We start from the raw sequence: 25,634 nt of genomic DNA on the forward strand, positions 1-25,634 counted from the left end.
TGCATTTCAGTTGGGGGGGCAGTGATATCTTTTAGTGGACCAACTGTAGAGCTGGAATAAAGTTAGGCAAGGTTTTGAATGCAAAGAACATCTCTAACACTACCATGATTTCTATTATCATGCTCCTAATAGTTACACTTGCATTTCATAACTTTAAACAACAAAAAAAAGGAACAAAATTTGATTTGAAATCAAACACTTACTTGTCCTTAACACACATTCAAACACAGCAGATTTCTCAAGGGACCATCAGGATCAGAAGTCATTGTCAGTCACATGCTGCAAAGGAAAAAGAAAATTGTACATTAAAAAAAGAACAAAACCCCCACTTTTTACTATTAAATACAAAATAAAAAAACCCAACTGTTTAAAAAAAAAAATATATATATATACACATATACATATATACATATACACATATACATACACATACACATACACATATACACACACACCGAATTTGAAATCTCAGCTTAAAACTCGACTCATGTCTACAGTTTAGTTTTAGCATAATTGTTGTACAGGTCTATATTATTATTACTACAACCTTTGATTTTACAGTTCCAAATAATGCACTGCATCTTTAACAGTTCCTTAAGGTATGTTTTGCTTTAATTTTTCCTCTGTTATTAACAGAGAAAGACAGAAGACATCAGGGATGTTAATCTATTATCAAATGCATAAGTTTTCACTTCTACCATCTCCAGTTAAGTAATGTTTCATTTGCTTACAACTGGATAGCTTTAAAATAGACTGTAACCAGTTCTTATATGTAGGAAGGTCCAAACAAATGTGTAATTTTAAAATTCAGACTTTTGAACTACGTGCAAAGATATTTAAAATTACCTTTTACGTTGAAAAGTTATAGCCGCTATGTATTATATAACCATGTACATATTACCTTTCAAACATGAACCTTTAAAAGCAACCATGGAAAATTTCAGCCATAAATGAGAATTTTGGTAGTTATGATCTGGCACTAAAATACAGCTGTAAAACCATATCTTTCTTTTGTATCAGCACACTGCTTAATACATCATGCAAGAATAGCAAACTATTTTCAAAACAGTGCATGCTGTCATGTTCCTATTGTCTAGTTTTCCTATGAAGTTCTGAGAGTGATTAATCCATTTTATGGTGCACATTGTACAAGGTATGATTAAGTGTACTAATTAGTGAGCATTTCTAGGTCTCTATAGAGAATTACAGTAACTTAAGAAAAAGTTTCAAACAACAGCTGTGTGATTGAATTGATTTATTGAAAACCGCTTGAAGCACTATGTAAAGCAGAGGCTGTTCAAGCTAATTAGAAAAATAAATTGCTCTTGGGAAATATTTATGAGGCATTCACATGTAAAAGCACACACCATAGTCCTATCCAAAATCAAGAGTTTCAAAATTGATACTTCTACTCAGACTACTTAATAGATAATCACTAGTAGTCAGGTGAAGAGCTTTATTCAAGCAGATCATTTCTTAAGAAATTAAGCAGAAGGCATTCATATCAACTGGTTGTGCATGCATTTGTCTGCTGTTTTAACTACTCCTTTGACAATACTGACTATAGCTTTATTCATATGAACTGGAATTACCAATTAGAGGAGTGATTGACAATGCGGTCACGTAAGAATAAGCATCAAGAGTAAATTGTCTCCTAATTAAACACCTTTGTAATACAGTGCTTTTTATGCTAAATCAACCCTGCTAATCAGAAAAACTAGGAAAAAGATGCAAAAAAGGGGAAAAGACTCAAAACACCAAGTAAAATGTTCCATCAAAAATATTCAGTTGGACATTACAGAAAAATATACCCTTAAGATGTCCTTTAGATGAACATTTCAGTAAAAACTCCAACCAGCCATAAATATTACTTGCTTGATGTTTATCCCTCAAATCTTCATTGGCATGACCTTGCCCCTAAAGGGCTATGGAGATCATTTACAGAAATTTCTACCAATTAAATAGAAAAATGCAATTTAGCTGCAGATATTCAAATGTATTTGCCAGGATAACATGTTTATATTAACTTCTAAAAATATTTTCCCATACTTTTAAATTAAATTTTTAATTTTTGAAAAGCTTCACTTGTGGAAAGTCACCCTAATCTCTAATCTGCTCACTCTGGAAAATCTATATAAACAAACAGACTGTCTGTAAGGGTCACGAAGTTTCTTCAGTTCTTGCAATGACTGAACCTTATGGCTAAATATGACACAGTTTGCCTTAACGGCTAAAAGAATGCCACTGAACATCTGAGGCACTCACAGGTAGGGACCTATGGAAATTGTAATTTCACAGGTTTTGCAGAAATCATAAGATGCGGTGTTGTCCACAAAAGCAGGCAATATCTGCAACATTTGCAAAAAAAACCCCAGCCTATTCACTGACAGTGACATGCTGAACAGAGGGAGCCAGTAGCCTTCGCAGCCCGTGCAGCCTGCCGGGTGGGGCGGGGGGGCGGGGAATGGGAGGAGGGAGAAGCTGCCCAAGACAACTGCCACCCCTCACTGCTGATTGGCTGAGGGCAGCCTGTCATGTGGCCCCACACCTCTTCAAAAATCAGTGGCAAAAGGGCAGGGCTGCGTGACAAACAGCCCTTGCAACCAACCAGAAGGGCAGGGCCCATTGGCCAATCAAAGGCATGGCAGCGCCCTGCCATGATCAGCGCGTGAATATGGTGGCCAGCCCCACAATCTCACCATGAAATCAGCTGGCCACCTCCTCAACTTAGGCAGACCTCTACTCATAGGAACTGGGCAGGATGGGGAAAGAGCCACCTGTAGGAAGAAACGTTGTTAGTTACAGAAGTGATCTGAGACTCTTCTGAGAACAACTTCTCAAAAATACGAATGCGTGAATAATGTCAAATGCTATTTTGAGAGCTAAAAGCATAGAAAATGGCTTCCTCGTTAAATTTTCTATTAAAGCCAGTATTGTACCTATTGTTTTACAGGCATACCATGTGACTGGAAATGGACAAACCAAAAAATGTATCAAGTGATCAGCAGTACAAAAATGGAAGTATGAAAAATTAAAATGACTTGCAACTGATTCTAGAACACTTCAGATGAAAATGGGTTCTTGATGACTTGTGTCGCTAAGTATTGTTCACATAACAGTCCCACCTCACAACCACACAAGTTAAAAGCTTTGATTAAGGGTTTGTTCACATGGGGAAGTTAATGCCAATTAAGTCAAGGTGTGAATTTAAAGTACGTAGCTATTCCTGATTAACTACCCCTTTAGAAGCTTTTATTCTGTAATAATGGCATTGACATAACATACCTTAATAGCCATGCACTTTTCATTGGTTTTGTGCACCTGCATACATTACACTGGTGCCTGAAGGTGAGAAACAATGGAGCCAACAAGCAAGTATTTCAGGGTAGGCACCCACAAGGAGTTGGTGAAAAAGAGCTTTTAGGAAATATTCCCATGTAGATAGAGCCATTAAAAGTAATCTCTATCCCAGTTAACAAATGTTCAGTTATGGTATACTTTTATCAAACTTGCAGTACATCTACAGATGATACAGAACATTCAGGATGAAATGCAAAGACTTAAATATAAATGTGCATATTTATATATAAAAAACATTAACAATTTCGCTTCACACATGAAGAGTAGCATAAATTTACTAAAGAATATTTAATCGACTGTCCATTATTGGGCCTCTCCCAACGTGACACCACAATAACCAACAAATAGGTGATTGATATGTTGGCCATACAAGAAAAAAAACCCACTCACCTAGCCCAAAATATAAGTTGCCTTCTTTGATGCTGTTCTGTAAGTCTACATAGGATAAAAATATTTTACTTTTAAAAAAAGTGAGAACAACAACATATTATAAACAGGAAGTACATAGTGTTCCCACTATATCACAGAAATTCATTAATTATACATCAGTCTGGGTCACTGATCCTTTCAGAGGTGCCAGAGGATGCCACACAATGTTAGCACTGTTAAGTGTGTAAACACGATTCATAAATTCAACAGGAGTCAACAGTGTTTAAAACATTTTTACCTGTCGTGATCTTTCCAAGTGCTTGGCAACAGAGAAAACTGCTTTATTTTTCTGTTGTCAAAAAATGAATGAAGACGAAGCTACCATTTTCTAAAGATAAAGTCTAACAAGGCTGATAACCACTGCTCTAGACTTTAGGAGTAGGGGTGGGCAAAATACAGCCTGCCAACTGATTGGTTCTGTCCCACAGGCAGGCACCCACCAAGTGAATGGATCCGACCTGTAGGCAGATGGCAGTTCTGGCAGCCACGTGGCGCCAAGCAGCCAGGGCTGGTTCCAGCATGCCAGGCACTCAACTCTCTCTGGCCCAGGGCTACCACAAGCGCAGAAGCATGAACCCATCCATAGCTGTATCGTGCTCCCTCCCAAGTCTGAACCCAGCAGCTGCCAGCAGCTTCTGGGTCAGGGCTCTGGGTGTCCTACAGCTGCAGGTGGGTTCAGGCTTCTGCGATGGTCACAGCCTGCAGCTGTAGTGTGGCCTGCACTCCCCCACCCCTTTCCCCATGCCTAGAGCCCTGACCAAGGAGCTGCCGCCGGGTCCAGACTTAGGGGAAGAGATGGGGAGGCACACTGGAGTCTGGGAGAGGGGGTGCTAACGCTGCAGGTGGGTTCAGGCTTCTGCCCTGGTTGCAGCCCCAGGAGAGGGAGAGAGAGAGGTGTAGCCCTCAGCATGTCAAAAAGTCATCAAGTGGCCTGCCAGACCAAATAATCGCCTAACCCCTGCTTTAAAGCATTATTAGCCACATCAATTTTGAAGTTATGTGAAAGTGACTAATTTGGTTGTAACACCAGCTTATAGCTTTCACTTCTGTCCAAATAGTCTACACACTACAAATGTGAACCATCTAAAAACAGAAGTGGAAATGGTTTCTGAAAAAGTCTAGTAATGCTGAATAACACTTCAGTTCCTAAAAACTTGTACAGGAAAATCTTTCAAGTGCCTGACCAGACACTTCCGAAGACAACCATATTAGAACTGTCAACTGGAGAGAGAATGTGAGGGGTATTTAAAAGAGTAGCTAGTGTATTTTAAAGTTCTGCTCTGAAGATGAGAATTATATGAACCGCAAGGTGAGACAAATTTAAATTCTACTTGATAGAACAAGATCTAGCAGCAACCTGAATTCAGTAATATCAAAAGCCTGTTACAGTACAAGTCAGCCGAACTCCACATTTATAAACAGTGTTTTTAACTGGTAAGGTATTAAATTATTTCATCATCTTACTCTTCTTTACTAAAAACACACTTTCAAACAACTCTGCTCACCTCATATTAATAAAAACCTATACAGCTACTTTCTGCAAGGTGACAATACAACTTCATTATTTTTATCCAAGAACTAGATGTTTCCTTTTCTAATGCAGGGATAACAGCAAGGCTTATTTCTTTTTGCAACACATGAAAAAGTTGTAAGGTTAGTTGACCTTGATGATCACCCACTGTAAAAGTATCCTTTAATACAAGTGCCACAAAACATTAAGCCAGTTTAGTTAGAGCAGGATACAGAACATGCTTCAACTCCACTGCAGTTCTCAAAAAATTAGTAACTAAATCTTTGCAATCAGTTTCCCTACTACCTCACACCACCGGTACCACTTTCATTATGTGAGCTTTCCATTTCCTGTCTAAAATGTATTAGAGCTTCACAATAAAGCAAAACTCTTTAGGTTATGAAGTCTGGCATTTATTTCCATAGGAAGGATTTTTATGTGTCTAATGATCTCACTAAACTTAACAGTGGACCACTCACTTTTGATTGTAAGCTAGGAGGTGAACAGACACCTTAAAATAACCAGTCCCATTTCCTTCCCAATTTATTTATCATCCAAGGTGCTCAATATTAAAAATAAGAACATTATTTGGTCAGTTTTTAAATCAAATAAAAAAAGAATTTTAAAAAACACACAAGAAAGGGAACTTCCTTTAGAGCTAGAGACAGAATTGTGCAGAGGACAATCTTGCTGGTATTCTCAAGCCAGAGCCTCAAAACACTGAAAATTATTTATTTGAATTTTTGTATTGTTCTGGAAGCAAATACAAGTGATTGTATCCCCAGAAAAAGGTATGATGTAACCAAATTCAATGTATGAGGCAATGGAGAAGGCAATTTCTAAAAGGGGAAATAGCCACAAGTCAAAGAGGCTTCTTGGTCAAGGATCTGGAACACGAATGGTGGTAGCAGCTGAAGGAAAAACCTCAGCTAAGAGATAAAAATTGAGAAAAATTAAGAAAGAGATAAAAATTGAGTGGTTATCATATTCAGACAGTGCTAAAAGAATCAGTAATATTTTAGTCAGCTACTGTATTGCTTATGGCTCAGATACAAGGTACATGAAACGCAGCTAAATCCAAGTTGTATTAAAAGTTTTCATAACATAGAATCATAGAAGTCGGGTCAGAAGGGACCTTGTAGATCTTCAAGTCCGACCCCTGGCCTGGGTGGGAGAAAAAGACTGGACTCAGATGAGTCCAGCCAGGTAGTCATCAAGCCTCTTCTTAAAGACCCCCAGGGTAGGAGCCAGCACCACTTCCCTTGGAAGCTGGTTCCAGCTCCTAGCCGCCCTGTGAAGCAGTTCTTGCGGATGTCTAATCTAAATCTACCCTCTAATAATTTGTGTCCATTGTTCCTTGTCATGCCAGGGAGCAGAAACAGTGTCTCCCCTAAACCCTTCTGGTCCCCCCTAGTGAGTTTATAGACAGTCACCAGGTCCCCCCTCAGCCTTCTCTTGTGAAGGCTGAGCAGGTTTAGGTCCCACAGTGTCTCATTGTAGGGTCTGCCCTGTAGTCCCCGGATCATGCAGGTGGCCCTCCTCTGGACCCCCTCAATGTTGCCCACATCCGTCCTGAAATGGGGCACACAGAACTGGACACAGTACTCCAGCTGTGGCATGACCAGCGTCACAGAGGGGGAGGATCACCTCCCTGGCTCCTGTGGATGCACGACAAGGTGTGGTTAGCCCTGCCAACCGTGACCTCGCACTGTCGGCCCATGTTCATCTTGGAGTCAATAATGACTCCAAGATCCCTTTCTGCCTCCGTGCTCTCAAGAAAGGAGTTTCCCATTCTGTAAGTGAACTGCTGGTTTCTACTGCCTAAGTGCAGCACCCTGCACTTGTCAGTATTGAGACGCATCTTGTTTATGTCAGCCCACTCCTGTAACCTATCCAGGTTTTGTTGCAGTCTTTCCCTCCCTACTAGCATGCTCACCTCACCCCAAATTTTTGTATCATCAGTGAATTTTAAAAAAATTCACATCAAAATGCTCCGGCTTATGTCAAACACAAAAATAGTTACCCATTTCTGTAATTATAGGGATAAGTAAAAATGGGAACAAATATTTAGTACTTCAAAGATAACTAATAGCCATTTTAAAAAGAAAATCAAATACAAATGAATAATCTTTAAACTAACGTAAATGAGAACAGCCCATTTCCAAAAGTCTGGGAAAAAAAAATAAGACAGCAAAGCTTTAAGTACAGCTTCAAGGATATAACAAAATATGCAAATACATAACAGCAAAGTCCCACAAACGTTAACAAAGAGGTCTGGTGCACTATAGCAAACTGTTTTGTATCAGTAGGCTCAGTATAACATTTGAGATGAATGCATCGGTCTTTGCTTTACCAGGGAAAGATAGCAATGTGTGTTGCCAGTTGCACCTAAACACGTTATCCTGATTTTCTTGCACTTCATTTAGTAGAGTAATTTTAACATGACACTATTTTCAAAGTTAAACAAATTGTGTTTTCAGCCCCCCAAATCGTTTTCCAAATAAATTACATAACTGACGGGGGAAAATAAGTCTGCGACTGAAATGGGGCTGTCGGCATTTTGAATAAAGTGCACAAAGGTGTTAAAGCCCTATATTCCAGCAAGGTACTACTCCTTGTTGTAAGATGTTAAATACTCCTAACATTTTTTTTTTTAATTATTAGTATGCATTCCGTCTCAGGGACTACAGTTTTTTTTTTTTATTCTATTTTTATTCTATTTTTTTTTTTTTTTTAATAGGCCTGGTCAGGTTTCATTTACCAAATCCCCTAGAGTGTTTCAGTAAGGACTATACTATTGTGATTTTTAAATGAGGCTGCTATTTTTCAGATATGACAATTAACTTGGTCTCGCTCACTTTGCATACATTTAAATGACTGGACAGTGTTAGTTACAGACTGGAATGCAGTAGAATTTTCTGAATATTTCTCACTTAACTTAGTGTGTCAAAGGGGCTCACTTGTTTTGCCTGGTGTATAGGGACACACCTGAACCAAAGTAACAAGTTGTTGTCATCAACGACCATGACAACAACTGATGACAGCTTGTTAGGCTGTTAAAATTCAGGGCATCTTTACATGTGCTGGGGGAGGGAGGGAGAAAGGCACTTTAATTACAGTGGGTCCGAGAGCCACTCTAAAGTGCCCACAATATCTCTCATGTTCAGCACCCTAAACTTCAAAATAGCGGCAGGGACACTTTAACTAAAGCTCGTTTGATGAGTTTTATTTAAAGGGCCCTCAGCTGCCATTTTGAAGCACTGGGACACCAAATACATGAGACATGGAGGCTGCTGGAACATGCTAATTAGCATGCTCTAATAGACTCAATTGAGTATGCACTTATGCGCTGCAATTACAGTGCTGCAGAGCAGCATCCCCACAGATCTACAGCACCTTTGGTTCTTGCATCTCTTTACACACCAGGCAAAACCACCAATGTAAGCCCCTTCACAAATAGAAACTGGGTGAAAAAAATCCAACTTAACTCAACCTTAGAAAAGTAGGGCTGGAAGGGATCTCAGGAAGCCATCTGGTCCAACCCTGCATTCAAGGCAGAGTCATGCCCACCCAAACTATCCCATACAGCTGCTTGCCAAACCTATTCCTAAAACTACACACTTAACCCCGTCACACAGATACATGGCATATTTCCCCGAAACATCAAAAGCATCCTAACATGCCACTAGTAACGTAGGGGAATACTTTTCTACTGCTGCAAGCATTAGTAAAATGTACCTGAGAGATCCTAAAAAGGCCATGCCCCTGACTACAGAGGAAGGCAAAAACACTCAGTCCGTACCAATTTAACAAGAGGGTAAAATTCCTTCTTTATCCCAAATGTGGTGATCAGTCTCACTTTAAGTGGAGGGTAAGACCCTCTAACCAGAGACACTGGCATACCCCAGTCAAGATCCCCAGCCCTGGCTGCAGCCAATACCAAGTACTTTTGAAGAAGGCAAAAAAAATCCTGACACCCGCACTGTATTTTGCCCATGTCTGCTTTATAGCCTAGACCTGTAGTAACAGGCATGAGGAAAAAAAAAAACATCCTTCCCAGTTCCATGTGGCAATTACAAAGCCCAGATGCTAGTGGGGGGGGGGGGAGAAATCAAACACCTTCCACTCTGGTCTTCAGCCTGGGGACAGCAAGCATAACTCTACACATCATACCCTCTAACTGAAGCGCCAGAATTCCCCTTTCTGTATCCCCTCCATAAACTTATGCAAGGTGCTTCAATCTTCGTTCACAACTAAGCCTATTGTAGAGCACTGCTTCATTTTCCTGCTGCTGAGCATGGTCCTCTCCATATCCATTTTTTTTGTGATCTCTCAGTTACCTGCTGGCAAAGGGGCATAGCTACCACTTCTGACCAATGCCTTTCCAATGTTTATCTTCTTGAAAACCTCCAATGCATGAGATTCTACAACTTCCCTAGCCAGGCTATTCCACTGCCTCATTGTTCCAAGAAGTTTTTCTGACACCAAATCTGTATCTACTTTGTGCAACTTCAAGCCACTGGTACATGTCCTGCTCTCTGCAGTAATGGAAAAAAGGTGTTCCACCTCTTCTTTAATGCAACCCTTCAGATAGCTGAAAACTGATATCCTGTGTTCACAAATCACCTTTCCTGCAAAGTGAACATGCCTATCTATTTCTTTTAACCTTTCCTCATCTGGCTTACCTCCCAAGACCTTTATCATTGTTTTAAGCCTGCCTCTGTACCCCTTCCAACTTGTCCACATCCTTTTGAAAGTATGGTGCCCAAAACTGCACACAATACTTTAGATAAGGTCTAATCTGCACCAAGTAAACGTGCCTATCACCTACTGGGGGTCTTGCACCTAAAACCTCTACTGATTCAGTCCCAAACCACATTCACATATTTCTAACGTGTCACAATGCTAGCTCAAATTGAGTCTGTGATCCACCAAGAGTACTACATCTTTCTCTGCAGTGCTGACATCCAGCCAGATGTTAGCCATTTTGTATTTGTATTTTTAATTATTCTTCCTAAAGTGTAGCATGTTGCGTTTGTTAGCATTGTTCTGCATTCTGCTGGCTCTAGCCCACTTTCCTAGTCCATCAAGAGCCTTCTGAATTGTTTCTGTTCTCCAGTGTGTTTGGAATCCTTCCCAGGTTCACGTCACCTGGAAGTCTGCTCGGGAAGCTCTCTATTCCACACAAAGACAACAGGGTCTTCACTCTGCTTACCTAAGTCTCGGGTACAATTTGGGCTCCTAATATTATTACCACCATTACAGCTGCACCAGTTCTTACCATTGATAAGCTTTCCCTGGAAAAGATAAGGCTTCAAGAGGCTTGAGATTCTTAGGCTATTAAAAGAATTGTTCATCTTAAAAAAAAAGTATAGTTATCTTTAGAGGAAAAAACCCTACGTCAAACACCAAAAAACAGGATGCGATGTCTCAAATAGTATAAAGAGACTCGATAAACCTAAATTAACTGGTTAGAAACCACAGAAAACCAACATCCTTTTCTGTTCAACAGCAGTATCTAACTCAGAAAAAATATTAACTGTAAGAGACTGTAACATAGGGACTAATTAAATATCAACAGCTAATGAAATTCTGAAGAGGAAACATTTCCCTCCATCACAGCCTGAAAGATGGAAAGCACTTCTGTGGAATCAGTCTTGATACTACCATTTTATTGCAGGGCTATATAAACTTCCTTACTGCAGGCCCAACCACAATAAAAACTCTCAAGCTTAAGGGAATCCCATTTGTAAACTGAGCACATTTGATATGAACGTCATTACTGGAGTGTGGAAGATGGAATACCACGATGTTCATTTCAGAGAGTCGCGTTTTGTTTTTGTTTTTTAACTGTAAGTACACTACTAGACAATGTGATCACACAATATGACCTACTGGATTTCTTTACAGGCAACAGTGCATCAAGAAAAAATAGGAGGCTCACTTGCATCTGTCTACATAATGCACTACCAACATAATAACTGATTTGCTCTAATTCCTGTACCTTAGTTCAACTCTTAAAAGAAATACACAAGCTTATATGTTCTTTAACTTCATTATTAATCCTACTTGCAAGATGGATAGAAAACAAAAGCAGATAATTAAGCTTGTTAATCCATAAAACAGCAATTTATTCATACACTGTTTTAAATGCAAAACATGAAACCACCGCGATATGAACTATGTTTTGTTCCATTAACGAAATGTTTTTATGTTTAACAACTTCTAGTACCGTGTATACTTATCTGGACCTGTTAACTGAGTTGATAAGAATCTATTTTCTGCTTTTAAGACATTATAACCGTCACCACAGCAATTGCTACGATAAAAAAAAAAAAATCTTTCACGACACCTGCTGAAGTCACTTGTACAAAGTAGATCTTAGTTCAAATGGGAGAAAATGGTCATGGAAATTAAGCAACCAAGATGTTAGCTAAAAATGAACACTGCCAAAAATGTTAACATAGAACTACCTTAACAACATTAATACAGGAGCCATGGGAACACGCTGGGATTTGTGTCAAATTATAAACATGGGAGTGTTTACATATATGCTAAGGTATAAATACATTGCACCTACATTTCAAGATGAAGAGTTCTGTTAAAATTAGAAGAGATAAAAATCACAACCACTTTTTTTTTTTTTAAATCATCTTTCATGGCACATCTGCTATTCTACTTTTAACGACACTGGTTAGAATGGAATGGCTTTCTGGACTTCAAAGCTATTCAAATAAATGTCCTGAACCTGGATTTCCATCTATTACCAAAAAAATTAGATATTTTGTTATAATATTATTCAAGCAGATAACACTGTTGCAAGTAGACAAAAAAACGCAACTATATTAGCTCTAACTTGTATTGCATTGTAGCAAGGTGGTCATAAAAAGACATAAATGATAAAACAATTTTCAGCTTCAGTAACTGTGAACAGAATAATTATTTTTATTTTAATATAATGATATAGCTGAAGATTCTTTTGAAAAAAAATTGTCCTGTTTTCAATTTTTTCCTTTTAAAAAGTATTAAGTTTTACTAAGCAGTAAAAGATACCGAAACATCTTTTAAGACTGATGTTCACAGAAAAAAAGGTAACCCAGATTAACCGTTTAAGCTTTTTTATTTCCAAAATTTTGAGAAGTAGAATCCTTAAAAATAGTTCTAATAATTTACACATTCCAGAAAAATAAAAGTTTAATATAAAATATACATATAGCATAACCAGCATCTATCATATTAGTATTTATTAATGTAGCTATACAAATTTAGTGATGATCATAACTTCTTATCTTCACATACAATGCTTTAATCCATGAAATATATTATTTTTGATGGAGATATTTTCTGTGTGCAGGCTGATAAAGAGCTCTTACCTTAAATTAACTGATCAGCTAGGGAAACAATTTTTCTTTAAAAGGGAGGCCAGAACCTTCCACATATACAGCTAGAGCTCAAATCAGTCAGCATTCGGCAGCAATGATAATCACTCTTCTTGAAGACAGCAATAAGCCAAACACTTACAAAAAACCTAAGAGCACTTATCAAGCTCTTGGTGAAAACAGGAAATACAATCAAACTAAACTCAGTTTGCTTCACTAAATACACGTGACCATTGCTCAGTCATCACCAAGTCTATTTCCCTTCCTGAAACTCTAAAGATGTCAGAAGGCACAGTTTTGGTCTGCAATTTTATTTTCCAACATCTCCAGTGACTTCAGAAACCAAGGCACCCTGATGGATTGCTGCTCAAATCTCCCGAGAATGGCAGGTTCAATGTTACTATAGCATTCCAATTAGTATTCACTCATTCCAGTACTGCTACACTGTTATAACTGAACTGGACTAAGAGGTCAACTTTTGATTCATTGCACACAGGTCAAAGTGGTATGTAAAATATTTGTCTGAATTCTGACCTGATCCTCAAGTTTTCCATCTTGGTAGAGATAGAAAAAAAAAAAAAAAAAAAAAATAAAATTAAGAGCCTTTCTTTTAAATTCATGAATAAAAGATGATTTTCTTGTTTTTTTTTTTTTTTTTTTTTTAAATGAAAAGAACCAATTAAAGCAGAATGTTAAAACATCTGTAACAGACCGCGGGGAGGAGGGAGGCAAGTGTATTCTTCAAAAATAAACACTTTAGGTTTGTTGTTTGTTTTTAAACACGTGCTCCATGTTAAACAAGACAGTAAGTTTAAGTCAGCTTTTAAACTCGTTTAAAACCAGCTGTCAGGGGGGGAAAGGATGCAAAGCACATTCAAATAAAGTTTGATTTTTCTGCAATTAAATATTACCAAAGAGCAGCATGCCCAAAACAAGAAATATCCACCTGAACCTTTGAAGTTTAGTTTAAATATTCTATCATTTTAATACCAAAACTCTTGAAGAACAGAAAAAATTGTGTTCAACAACTTTTCATTATTAAATAATGAAAGCAATTGCAAATGCTAGGCTGTAAAGGCAGAAAAGGAACAGCATTCTTCATGTCACTATTCAAGAAATTAAAACTATTTTAAAAATCAAAAGATAACCAGCAGCATAGACTGTTCACAATAACCCATGTGTCTTGGTCACAGCTTTGGTCTTTCAATTCAACTTTTGCCATCAGTTCTAACCAATAACGGTGCACACATCCTACAAACAGCAGGTCAACAATCATTCTTTGTACCTGGTTTATATCAGCCTCCTTACTATATCCACCCTGTCCTAAAATGTACAGTGTTATCAAATGAAAACTGTAACAAACACCTGAAAATAGAATTATTTGGGCAGAATACTTATAAAAGCATCCACCTTCTGTTTCATGCCCCTATTCACAACATTTAATACCACTATAGCCAATTCTACTCAATAGTGTACTTAAGCTAATATTTTTAAAGCTCTTCCATATTCTCAAATATAGGTCACCAAAGGAGAACAACAACATCCTTTTGTTTCCATCATACATATAATCCCTTGAAGGATTCTGCAAATTATCAAATGGATCTTTTACTGCTGCTGTCGTCATGGCAGAAACCACTTTCACTCTTACTGGTTGAAGAAAGCAAGGCCTTACAGTTAACTCAACAGGATTTTCTGTGTGACTGATCAAGTACAGTATTCAAACATTACCACAAGAGACAGAGCGAGAGAGAGCCCCAATATTTCAGGGAACGTTTTTAGTATCAGCTGGTAGAAAACTATTAGTCTGGCTGAAACCTAGAAAAATGGAAAAGCCAAAATCTCCATTAGCATAAACAAGGGGGGGGGGGGGATTTCAGCCTCAAAATGCAGACAGAATCACCTCTGACAGTACGTGACAGGCAGCAGTTTAATATGCTGCACTCTTTCATCAGGTGTGCAGTTATGCCTACAAAAATAGTTAAGTAGTTCCTGCAGTTTCTGATTTTAACCTTGAAAAAAACCTCAATCTCTAGAGACTCCTACTGCAAAAACACCTATAGGACAGTTCCACAGTTGCCGTTAAAGGATATTTTGATGCAGCACAAGGACTAGAAGCAAAATTGTACCTTGACAGTAGTAGCAGAGAGCTATGCCAAAAAGCTAACTGATGAATAGAAAAAGGACTGGTCACGGATGCTTTGTGTGTCCTAGCTCATACACTGCGTACTGAAAACATCAAAGAATGTTCTTAGGCGTTTGTGTTGCATTTCACAAAATGAGTGCACTACTACCAGTTACCTGGTGTTGAAATATAAAAAAATGTAACTTGCTCTAAGAGGGAATTTGCTTTCATTCTGCCTTGAACATTGGCTATTCATAACTTTGTAAATCTCACGTCATCAAATGTTGTTCTTACTGGCCAGCGTTAACTTGCAGCCAGCTTCGCATACGTAGCTCTTTCAAGGGCACAGACATTTGAGGTGGCAGTGAAGAGGCGTGGAGGACAAGGGGACAGGACTAAAGTTGTAATAGTCAAATTACTGTTACAAAATATGAAAGCTATGATACCAGTAAATGGAGGAAAAACTTAAGACAACTTAACAATCACATTCCAGTTTAGCAGTAGTAACTAATATACATTGGTCGAGATTACAGTGTTGCTATAAAATCCTAGGGGATATTTTTGTTTTGTTCTGCTTTTTAAAATTAGAAGTCATTTAAACTTACAAAAATGAATAATACACAGAGCGCAACCTATATACGTGATGAACTGTACATCCTTCTTGGCTGGGTACAGACATTACACTTTTACTAGCGTAAGTGATCCAAAGTCAGTCTATACCCATAACAAAACAGAAGTTCAGTGTACACAGACTCATTTAAAAAAATAAAAAAATAAAAAAAAATGGAGGAACCTGGTCTAAGATTTGCTCCCCTTCCTCCCCACCAAAAGGTGAATATGTGTTCTGTTCGCTATGGATCTAAACCACACTGCTTGCAAAAAACCACACAACTTTGATCAATTCTGCCTCAAGCTTTTTGAATGTCTGTACCTAGCCTTAACTTACTTTAAATTCAGCGTCAGCTTTAACTGGAAAACCTGGTAGCCATCAATAATGGCGGGAGGGGGAGGGTTACATTTCATGGCTGTACGGCAAAGCATATAAAATAGTTTCCTGTTCTTGTAGATGCCTACTTTAGTTGCATTTAAATGGCCCATCAGAGGGTATGCAAGACTGATCTTGATTTCTATAAGTAAATAAATCCTTTAATTTTAGAAAAAGGTTTCAGAATTAATGTAAGACAGTCCTGCCACTCACTGACACTCACAGAGTGGGGATACATAAATGTTCAGACCCCATTCAAAAGAGGAACATTTCTAAAGGTTAGCAGCTGGTATACTCTGTTTGTTATGTGTGAATGAGCTGAGAATGATTCACACCAGCAAACTGACTCCAGAGTTAGCCCTGGATGAAGGAGTGTTAAATGCTGGAGCAAGTACGAACATACCAACTGATGCCCTTCTGAATGGTTCCCATTTTGAAAGCTCTGAGCAGTAGCATAGCGACTGGCGGTGGGGGAGGAGGTCATGGCCCCTGGGCGCCAGCTGGGGTGCCTCCCTCGTTGTGTGTGGCACACTCTTGCCTGGCAGGTTGTGGCTGTCTTTGGTCATTCTGGTCGGAAATTCCTGCTGCCACCCCTCCCCTTGCGGCTGGTGTGCCATGCTGCTAATTCCCTCGTGGAAGTGGTGTGGGGCAGGAGGCGAGGCCTCGCAAAGCCCGATTTGCCATGAGTCCCACAACCTGCTCGGATCATCGCCGGGGGGGGGGGGAGGAGAAGAGACTGCAAATGCAAACATTGGCCCCCAGGTGCCAGAGACCCACGATACGCCGCTGGCGTCAAGCACTGGTGTTCATACCCTGATAGAGACAAATGGTGTTACTACCTACTCTGTGTACCTTGTTTTACAGAAACAATTTAATTACTACATACTAGCCCATTGGTTAAAATAGTCTTAATTCCTATTAGTTCCTCAGTCTGAAATTTCTTGTCTTGAAAAACATATGTCTTAAATAAGATACTATGCCAGGGTAAATATTCCAAGCTTATCTGTTAAAATCTGAAAGTGGCATTTCAACTTTATAAACCTCTCCTCTTTAAAGAGGTGGCAGGAATACAGGCCTTGTATGTACTTCATGTATACTATTTTAAAAAATATCAAGTACAATACTTGGATCTCTCCTTATCTTAAAATGAGAAACAAAACCACAGCAAATAAGAGGACATTTTTTAAAAAGTTAATGAGTCATTCTCGACATCCTGGCAGCAAATCACTAGTATGCACAGAGAGCAACACAATCAGACAGCTTTTAATCTGTTGATAAAGCGATGGGCATAGTTTTAATAATCCATTAATTATACACTTCAACTACAAACTAAAAATGCACACTTTGTTATGGCTGCAGAATCAAAGTTGGTAATATAGACAGCAGAATACCGCGTCAATTTATCTGAATAATTTTTGCCATATTTTTCAAACACATTTACTGAATAATTAAAAATATACTCAGGCAGCTTTCTTCCTCTAGCTCCAGCAGAATAAATGTAAGTTATTTGTGACCTAAATTCCTTTTTGTGTAGACTATTCCAATTTGCTTGAGAAGAGAATCAAAGGAGCAATGGTCATTATAGCTGGAAGAGAGAAAAGAATTCAGAAGAGTATACACATCTGTGACATCTCAATATGAATGGAAACAATAGACCCCCTATAAAGCTATTATGAGGTTGGGGGTGGCAAGCCTTTTTTGTCTGCAATATGAAAGATGTGGATAATGGTCTAGAATGTGGTTAGAAGGCATGATGGAGTGGCATTACAAAATTGGTTTCATTTCTTACTGAATATGATGGTGAATGCAGTAAAAAAAAAAAAAAAATGTTAGATGAGAGCCATGAGACATTAATAAAAACACAGGGAGAGTAACAGGCAAAGAGAAGGAGAGGGGGGAAAAAAGTAGTCTTTGCTGAAGGAAGAATCACCAGCTAGGTATGATGGACACATTTCTAACAAAAGCAGTTGAACAAAAGGGGATATTCATGGAAAGCATAAAGCCTACCATTTTATATACAACCTCAAAACACACCATTGTCTAGGCATCATGGAAACCAGATAAAGACATTAAAAAAATGCTGAACATACATAGAGCAGAAACTAAAGGTAGAACAGAAACTTCATTTCATTCTTGTTGGGTTTCTCAAATGCAGAAAACAGATTAAAATTTAGAAAAGAGTTTTATTTAACTCTGCATTTGAAACAGTCATGTGGGATAGATACATACAACTAACCAGAAAAGAACCCTATCTAAAATTGCTTAAGCTAATATGATTTGAATGCATCTACATTAGCTGAATGTGATGTTTCAAACGATATTAACTTGAGCATTAAAAATGCCTGAACATCTGGAAAGACGTACATTAAATAACATTCCTACCTATCCTCATTGTGTGCGTCAAGGTTTTTTTCGAGACTGTTCAGAATTTTGCCAAAGTACACATCCAAATTAAAAAACTAAACTACAGGTGCAACAAGTTTTTTGTTTTTTTTTTTAAATCAAAAATTACATCTGCAACAGAAGCAGACTTAATGTGTTGCCTTGCCAATAGTTTCACAATTTGTGGTTCAATTACACTGTAGCAAAGCTAAATATTTAAAATACGGAGTCACATTTACCAGAAAAAAGAAAAGCAGTATCTTAATGGTGGAGGCATATCTACATCAATTCACAAAGCCATATAAGGTTACAAGTAGAACTATTCTGCCGCAAAACTAATTTTGTTCAAAGAACAATATGAAGTTTGCGTAGTATTAGGTTAATAGTAATAAGTGACAATTATGTGGAGTGATTACATTGTTCCTCACTGCTGACTACCAGATACTCAAATGTAATGGTGATAGGAGCCATATATTCAAAAATACATAGGAAAAAACAAGCAAAGGTGTTAGTACTCAGGGCACCGAGGTGCTGATAATTTCAACCAGGAAGAAAAAAAAGAGTCAACAAGTGCTAATTAAGAAATATACAAAGTTTGCAGAGTTCTGAGCCAATTCTGTGAAATACCGGATGTCTGATCTTGTCACTAAAAAAGCTTTGGAATAAAATCAGTTCCATTAAGCAATAAGGGGTGACATATATCTGTCTAACAGCTTTCCCAGCTCTATAGCTGGTCCAATAAAAGATATTACTAGGCAAACCTTGTCTGTCAACTCTCCAGGATTTTCAGGAAGGCACCAGCAAGTTTAGCTTTCTATTAGTTTACTATCTACAGTTTAAAACGTACGAGTTTATAGCCTTTGCAGATGAAAAAGTTGGATGACCTAACGACCCACATTTCAAATAAAATATCTTTTTCCCCTTAAAGGGCTCTGGCTATTTTTCTTCCTTCTCCACGTAAAAGCAACCCATATGCCTAATCTTTGCCTACTTATCCAAGGATCTCTTGAACATCTCCCACACACTAATCTTCCCTAGAAGAGTAGTACTCCAAACTGTAAGACTGCAATGCTTCCTTCCCCAAAGAAAGTTCACAAAAAGTAGTAAATTTCAGTGCTACACCCCTCTGAGTAGTTGTCTTCCTCCTCACTACAAAAGAAGCAGGACAAAAGTGGTGAAGATGAGGGTACTAGAAGAGTAAAGGTTAGAGGGACCACCCTTCACAACCACCAGCTATACATGCCATTGTCTCTTTCTTGATAAGCCTAGAAGTATGGTTAAGAGCCTCTGAGTTTAATGTAAACTCAGAGTCATTCTTGGCTCCTTCTGACAATGGGACAAAGGCCTTGCTCTTCTATTTCTGCCCATGAAGAATGGGAACTAATCCCACCAATAAAACTGAGTCATGCTTGTTGAGTAAATACTTCTGGGTATAGCCACTCATAACAACTATAGCAATGTCAAAGGATACCGATGTAAGCTGTTATGATGCAGATGTTCCGTCTACATGGTTCTGTAGTGATAAATGTATAGCAAAACTGCTCCAATTTTAATCCTGCTTCATTTGTGTTCAAAGTTAGGGTATTTAACTCATTTATATTGCTATAGGATCATGCAGAATTAAATGTTACAGCATAACAATATACGCTCCTGAGCAGCAGTTGTCCCTCCCCTTTAAAAATACCTAAGTTATACATTTGTCCACACCTTCAAATAAGCGATTTATAAAATAGGTAAATACCATCAACATGCGCATCATGGGCAAAATTGAAGTACTAAAACCTTGTAAGACAATCTACTGGAACATACAAGGGTAACTTGCCAAAATAAGCTCATGAGTCAAAAATCAACAATTGTAAATAAACTTTACTGTAGTTTTCTAACAACTACATAAGCCTCCCTGTACTGCATTGTTTAGAACTCCTTCTTAAAGAGGAAAATGAGTATGGAAAATAGAGAACATCCATCGTCACAGATCTAAATGTTTTTTAAGGAAGAATACTGCTGATTCAGATTAAGTAGCAGCTCACAAACAATCATCATGTTGGCCAAGTGTTAGATTCTTACTGAGCTACTGTTTTAAAAATATAAAATTTAGAAAACATACTTACCACGGAAAACTCTTGCCCACCAAATGCATACACTTACATGAAGAATGGGACAACCTTAAAAAGAAACAAGAAAAGCATGTAAGCTACTTTTTTCATCTTTACTTTTCTTTTTCTTTTTTGAAGCTATGAAATTGCTAACATTTAAAGATGTTTAAAAATGAAAAGGAAACCAATAGAGACCAAGGTCAAGCCTACACTTAAATTTTCACTATTATAGTAATATTTGTTACAGGTGCCATTTTAAATATTTTTATAGTAGCAAAAACCATAGGTGTATATTCAGTTTTACTGGCAAAAGGCATTCTTGAATAAGTTTTATTTTGTTCAGATAACAGATAAAACTGTTTTCATTACAGCTGGTATAACTACTGATAAACATTTTCTAGTGTAGATTAAAAGCCTAAGAAAACACTATCAAGTAGGCCTTGTCAAATATTTCTGAGGTTACTCCTTAAAAAGCTTACTGGCTACCTCCTCCAATATAAAACACAGATAGGAAAGGAGAACACAGCAGTGAAATTCTGAATGTTAGACCTCATAGAAGGGAGTTATCCTTGGGACTACTCAGCAGATCCATTTATCTTTATATCATCTCTTTCCTAATGTGTTTGATAAATTAAAAACTCACACTTCTTTCCCCATTTTAAAAGGACAGATTCCTAATGACCTGGGGGACAGTCCCAGTCCCATCTATACTAACCTCTAATATCAGCACCTCCATTTCTTACTCAGAGTGCTCATAGTTTAGCCAATCAAAAGAATTTCAGTTTCAGTATTTCCCACAGCATTGCAAAGATCAGCAGCAAAACTTAGTTTTGTCAATTTGCCTCAGGCTACTTGGGAAGGTTATGTATGAGCAACAGCATAAGTGCAAGTGCCCTCCGCAGTTTTATGAAAAAAAAAAACAACAAAAACAAACATTCGTTGACATTCCAACAGAGGTTTTAGAAACTGCACCGTGCACCACAAATGGCAAGGGCAGCCTCTGTGTGGGGCATGTGGCAAATCAGGAAGGAAACAGGCAGGACAGTCAGCAGAAAGTAGAAAGAGCAGCAGAACAGGCAGGGAACACAGCAGGGAGCGGAAAGCAGATCAGCAGATCAGGCGGAGGGAGATCCGAGTGACACTAGGGAAGGGTGCAACGATCATTTGAGCCATACCTGCCAAAAAAGTTGGTCCCCACTGTTCTAAAAAAAAAAAAAGCTCTTTTTGCCACCCTAAGAGTTAACATTTTTTTCAATGAAGGCTTAAAATATTAATTTCTGTAGAAGTTAAATCCACCTTCACTGGGAAGAGATTTCTAGTCACTGCCAAAAAAGGAATCTAGAAGTAATTCTTCTAGCCTTGAAGGGAAAGCCTTAGACTTAAATCCATCTTGGAACATGTTCCAAACCAAGCTTAGTTCAGGTGAAAATATATATTTAACTTTGAATGAATTCCAAAGGCTAGGGCTTGCCCTTGAGAATATTTTGCCTCCAGCTACTACAATCTGAACTCTCTGGGCACACTACAGTATTTCAGATGTTTTTTAAAAAAACATCCATTAAAAGGAAAGTGGGGCACATCAGTAACATGGACCTACATAATTTAGATCTTCACAGCTGTACCCAAAACTCTGAACTCCACCAGAAGAGAATTTGGACCCAATACAGAGAACAGCATTCAAATGTATTATTCACTCATTGGTTCACTCTTATCCAGAAAGTTAATGTTAACAAACATTATGCATTTGTTTGTGTGCCCACACCTGGGGTTAAAACACCCATCAGTGCAAAGATTAAAAATTGAGTCTGGCCTATTATCATATTAACTTCAAAGTTTCGTTTTAAAGTTAAAAATCTATATATATTTTTTTTTTAATGCTTTTCCTTTTTGAGTTATTGAAGTACATTTTATTCATGTTTCCAAGATTTTGGGTGAAAGTTGAAGGGATGGGAAAAAAATTAAAAATTAGAAATGAGATTTTTATGCAATTTCATCATTTAAGTACGCTCCTGTTCTGCTGTTCCTTTGGAGATTTATACATTTTGAATTTCAGTCATTAATGTCACTGAATCAGAAACAAAGGCTAACAAAAAAACCTGGATGGGCAAGCTTCATGAAGCAGCTTCCTAAAATGAGTGTAAAAGAGAAATAACCCGATTAGTCAGAGATTTTAGGTGTCTAGGTAAAAACATATTTAGTGTATATGAAAGAAAATCTCTTCGGTAAGGAAAGGTCTAACAAAGCAGCAGAAGAAAAAACAGTTGAAAGACAGGATGAACATGCACAAATGTTGAGTGATGACGGGAAAAAGTTAAATTGAAAATAAAGACGCTTGTGATCCTTTGTAAAGTAAAAAAATGAAAGACACTTGCTTGTGATCCCTTGTAAAGTAAAAAAAAATAAAAAGTAAATAAAAATGGAGGACGCCAGTTCATAATAGAATAAAATTAAGGCATCTTTATGGAATTTGCAAGTTGTATTATGCAGACTTTCCATAATTAAAAGCAATAAACTTGTCACAAATACTCTACTCATTTTCTTTTCCAATTCCTTTTCCATTTTACTTTGTGACCTTTACTGACATGCACACAGCTCGAGTTGTACGTAAGACTGAGCTTAGCTAGCCATGAAACCACAGCTCTCAAATACCTTTGAGCTGCTATGCAAAATGAAAGATTTAACTTTTGTTCTCACTTTAAAACTAGCAAAATACACAAGACAGCCAAACCAGGACAACCATTTCTTTCAAAATAATTTTCAAAGTTGCTGAAAACAAGCCAAATTAAAACATATCTATTAATATAAATTAACCTTCCTGCACACACATTTTAATTTGCAGCTTTTGAATGAGACTACTATGAGCTTCTTTTTGTACAGTTTACCATTGCAAAACTGTAGGGGCCATCAGTAAAACTCTAGAAGTCAACTACCAAAAGATTAGCTCTACTAATCCAGTAAAAGAAGGGTGGGGGCGGGAGAAAAAAAAATTCTGTACTAGATAATTACAAAGGGAATTGTAGAATGTTCAACAAATCTCCAACACTTTCAAAATGTTTTATTTTACATGCAAAAGTTCCTCTTATCACTCAGACACACTGCATTTATAGCAATGTAGACTTGGAAAAAATCCTACAAATGATTCCTTCATAGTTGAACCTGGCCATTCATTAGATCACATACATTTTTACTGCAGAGGGAACTGAGATGCTTTATTCTAGATGTTCCTTATCCAGCAGGAGCAAAGGAAAGTTATACACCAGGGGTGGGCAATTATTTGAGCTGGAGGGCCACTTACAATTTTGGTATAATATTGAAGGCTGCATAATTTTTCAGAAAAAAAAAAAAACAACCCAGACATCTACTATATCATATTAAAAACAAACCCAGAGCAATGGCCATGTTAATGAGCTGTTATGAGTTACATAACTTGGAGATGGCCTGGGTGGAGCAGGTGCACGTGGGTGTGTGTCCATTCCGTGTGTCCTGTGCAAGTCTATCCTGGAAAACGGAGACAGACGCATATTCTGTATGCATTCACTGTGTAGTCTGTGTCTAACCAATGTTTTTCCTCCGTGGGTCTGCTCTGTGTATGTTGCATGTGTCCCTGTGTCTATCCTGTTCCCATCCTGTGACTCTGTCCTAATTTTCCTGTGGCTTGTGTCCATTCTGTGTATATCTGTCTTCTGTGTGTCCATTCTGTGCATCCCTGTGTCCATCCTGTTTATTCTGCATGTGTCCATCCTGTATTTCCTGTGTCGGTCCCGTGTTTTTCCTGTGTTTCCTGTATTTGTCCAACCTGTGACCTGTGGATTCTGCATCTGTCTTGTGTATTCTGTGCACACCCACCCTGTTTGTCCCCCTGCACCCTCCCCGCAGCCATGCTCTAAGGCTGTGAATGCTACACCACCAGCAGACAATCAGCATTCCAGGAAAAACAAAGCCAAGCCCTTGACTGCAGCCACCTAGTGCCAAGCATCTGGAACAAATGGGCCTGGCAAACCATGCCCACAGCCTGCCACACGGGTGCCCAGGCCCCAGCCCCCCACCCACCCCCTCAGGGCCTAGAAGCAGTGGTACTTCTCACTTCTGGACAACCAACCTGCCTCAGCCCATAGGGACAGGGTGAAACACGGGAGCCATCCATCCCCACCAAGCCCCCCCTTGCTGCTGTTGCTGCTCTCTGGTTCCCTGCAGCTGCCACACAGCCCTGGAGAAGTTCTTTCACCTTCCTAAAAATATTGCCTAAATACAAGATCACAGATAAGAGGAGGATCCATATAACCAAATGCCTAGTTAGAGAAGTCCCTGAGAAAATAGTTATTATTAAAAAAGTGTGCCCTACTGAAGATAAAAGCCTGACAACACCTTAAAACTCATCCCAAATATAAGCAATAATTTTTGTGCGTGAGATTTTTTTTTTTTTTTTTTTTTAAATGAAGTGATACCAAAAAGGAGGTTTCAAGTTAAAAACAAGCTTCTTCCCCCCCCCCCATGGGTTGTCCCCTCTGGAGTCACCAAGGGGCATTTTGGGACCTTTGGGAGGGTGGGAGCAGGCAGTATGGCTTCATTTCCTTTCCCTCCCAGCCCAGCATAGCCTGGCTCACCAGGGGCTTCCCACCCCCTTCCCCCTGTACCTCCTCTGCTGCCCGTAAGTCCCCAGCATGAGGAGATGGAAAAGCCTGGCCAGAAGCTTCCAGCTTTTTGTCTCTAGTGCCTCCCTGCTGGGAGGGGGGTGGCTGCTTGGCCACTACAGCCAGAGCTGCTGCTGCTGCAGCCAGCACCTTCTGCACAGAGGAGACAAGAGAGATGCAGGCTTTCAGAGGGGCAGCCACAGGCTGGAGAGAAATCACATGGCTTGCCCACCCCTGCTATAGACCCTGTTGAAGGGCCTGGAAATGGAATCAGTTTCAGATTACTAGACCCTGCAAGGATACAAAACTTCTCAGAAGGGACATGCAACACCTGGTAGACATGGTTTTGCTGGACTGAAAGACTTTTACAACTTTTTGGGTGGTGGTTTTTATTTATTTATTTTTAATCAATAAAGCTTTCTGGACCATAGCAGGACATTCCAGCCCATGGACAAATGGCCAATGAACTGATTATAATTTTTAGCTATTAGACATCATTAGATAACTGAAAATACATTAACTGCTTTCCCAGCACTGCTGTTCCAGAGTGGCAAATGTATTGTGTAAACACAAGATCACAGAGAAGAGAAGGATCCATATAACTGAATGCCTAGCTAGAGAAGTCCCTGAGAAAATGTGTATAATAAAAGAAAAAAAACAGAGTTCCTCACTGAAAATGAAAGCCTGACAACTCCCTTAAAATTCATCACAAATATAAAGCAATAATTCTGTGTGTGTTT

General features: G+C 38.5%; 1 protein-coding gene across 5 annotated transcripts in view; it reads right to left on the bottom strand.

The window, feature by feature from the left end:
- Positions 1–25,634, bottom strand: part of NCOA3 (nuclear receptor coactivator 3) — a 145,630-nt gene that overhangs the window by 45,645 nt on the left and 74,351 nt on the right. For 4 of the 5 annotated variants that reach the window (XM_019539572.1, XM_019539569.1, XM_019539570.1 and 1 more), the window contains exons 3-5: positions 20,279–20,332; positions 3,751–3,795; positions 204–279 (exon numbers count right to left, since the gene is read on the bottom strand). The gene's annotated coding sequence lies outside the window, so the exon portion shown is untranslated. The remainder of the gene's footprint in view (positions 1–203; positions 280–3,750; positions 3,796–20,278; positions 20,333–25,634) is intronic. The other variant, XM_019539571.1, reaches the window with a different exon arrangement.

This window comes from Crocodylus porosus, unplaced genomic scaffold (assembly GCF_001723895.1).
Source record: "Crocodylus porosus isolate Cpor-Errol unplaced genomic scaffold, CroPor_comp1, whole genome shotgun sequence".
Classification (NCBI taxonomy): Eukaryota; Metazoa; Chordata; order Crocodylia; family Crocodylidae; genus Crocodylus; species Crocodylus porosus.